At 37.5% G+C, this 2256-nt stretch overlaps 1 non-coding gene across 1 annotated transcript; it reads left to right on the forward strand.

Annotated features, from left to right (window-relative positions):
• Nucleotides 1–353: 353 nt before the first annotated feature.
• On the forward strand, nt 354–460 carry LOC141625989 (small nucleolar RNA R71). The gene has a single exon (XR_012535725.1). It is a non-coding gene; the product is annotated as a small nucleolar RNA R71 (small nucleolar RNA).
• The last annotated feature ends 1796 nt before the right edge of the window (nt 461–2256 follow it).

Raw genomic sequence — 2256 nt, forward strand, 5'->3', positions numbered from 1 at the left:
CACATATCCCGCTTGGGATTGATGAGGATGCCGTCATGGCATTGACATGGTGCTTTGATGATTTTGAGCTTTCCTCAAGTCTAGCCATAGCTTGTTCAAACTTCAAGTTGATTGTGTCAATGTGAGCACTAAGTTGAGCACCCAATTGAGTAACGGTGTCCACTTCATACTTTCCTCTAGTAGCCTTGCGAGGCCTACTATATTGCGAATTATGGACCGCCATTTCCTCAATCTTGTTCCATGTTTGATTGTCATCAACTTCGGTGAACATTCCATTTGATCCCATATTGAGAATGTTCCTTGAATCTTCATATAAACCATTCCAAAATTGTTGCACTAAAAACCATTCGCTAAGTCCATGGTGAGGACATGAGCGACAAATACCTTTGAACCGCTCCCAAGCTTCATACAAAGATTCTTCATCCCTTTGCTTAAAACCCGTAATTTGAGCTCTTAGCATATTGGTCTTTTCCGGTGGGTAGAATTTTTTGTAGAAAGCTAGAGCTAGCTTCTTCCAAGAATCTATTCCAAGGGTGGCCTTATCAAGGCCCTTCAACCATTTCTTTGCGGTGCCGATTAACGAAAAAGGAAATAAGACCCATCTTATTTGGTCTTGAGTCACGCCCGTTTGAGAGATAGCTTCACAATAATCACAAAATGTTTCCATATGAGAATGAGGGTCCTCACTAGGCATTCCCCCGAATTGGCTCCTCTCAACTAGTTGGATGAAGGCGGACTTGGCAATAAAGTTTCCGGTAAGATGTTGTGGGGTAGGAGTACCGTTTGGTAGATCCTCCTCGGTGGGTATAGAGTGAGACGAGAATTTAGGCATTGTAGGTGGATTTTGTGTGGTATTGTTTAATGGGTTCTCTTCTCCTTCTATTGCGAAAGGATTGACAAACTCACTAGTGGGTTGAACAACTTCACCAACACCTCCCAAATTCCTCCTAACAAGTCTCCTATTATTCGTCAAGGTTCTTTCGATTTCACGGTCAAAAGGTAACAAATCTCTTTGTATCCTTCTAGACATGCAAAATATCAAACAACTCAAAAACAATTAGGACAATCCTTGAGGAGTTTTACTTCCCCAAGGTGAAAAAGACACAACTAAAAACAATAAAAGAAATCTTAAATCAATTAAACACCGTCCCCAAAAGCGGCGCCATTTTTGATCGAAGCCATTTGGTGTTCACAATTAAGCATATGTGGTCGTTGGTCAATGGTCGATACAAAACACAATTTATACTTCACAAACAACTCTACAATTAGTAAAGAGGCAAGTAAAGGTCGGATCCCAAGGGACGGGTATTGAAATGAAGATTCTATTGTAACTAGCGGTGTCTAGGGGTGTCACAAATTGGGTTGATGTAGAAGGTTACTAAACTAAAATAGCAATGAAAATAAACTATCAAGGTAAATGAAATAAGGGTGTAAACAATTGATTAAAAGCACTAGGGTGTCATGGGTTCATAGGGGAATCATGGGATATGATCATACAAACATGTTCTCAAATTATAAGCAAGCAATTATTGTTGTGATGGATTGAGTTGGGTTATATCTTACAATCCTAGGAAAGTTTGGGTCCGGAGCCGAATCTCTTGGATTGTACAACACCTACAAGTCGACTTAATCTTCCCTACTTAACACATGCATGATCTAACAAGACTCGAGTTGGGTTATGTCTTACAAGTCAAGTTGAAAGGATAGAAGATGATAGTAAATGCAAGGATTCATAGGCTTAGCATTTCATCAAATATAACATGTGCATGCATTAAGATCAAAACAAGCAAGCAAATAAGATATGAAAGCATATTAATTTAAGCATGAATCATTCCCCATGTTGATTTCCCCTAATCACCCATTAAACCCTAGCTAAGAGACTACTCACTCATTATCATATTGATCATGCTAGAAAGGTTGTCAATCATACTAACATAATGAAACATGATGAATAAATGAAAGTAATTAGCAATAATTAAAAAGGGATTAAGAGATTATACCTACTAATGATTCCAATAATAAAGCAAGAATAATAGAAGTACTTGAATCCTAGATTGAGAGGTTGTCAATCTCCCAATAATAACCCAAATAATCTTCAATTACCCAAAATAAAGTAAGAACAAGAGAGAGATTAAGGAACTAAAACTTGGATTAAAACTTGATTAATATTTGATTACAATATTGAAGAGAGATTTGATTGATATTAACTACACTAATTATTGATAAGAAGAACATGCTCCTCTAATTAGACTAATG

The sequence above is a fragment of the Silene latifolia genome, chromosome X (assembly GCF_048544455.1).
Source record: "Silene latifolia isolate original U9 population chromosome X, ASM4854445v1, whole genome shotgun sequence".
In the NCBI taxonomy this organism is placed as follows: Eukaryota; Viridiplantae; Streptophyta; class Magnoliopsida; order Caryophyllales; family Caryophyllaceae; genus Silene; species Silene latifolia.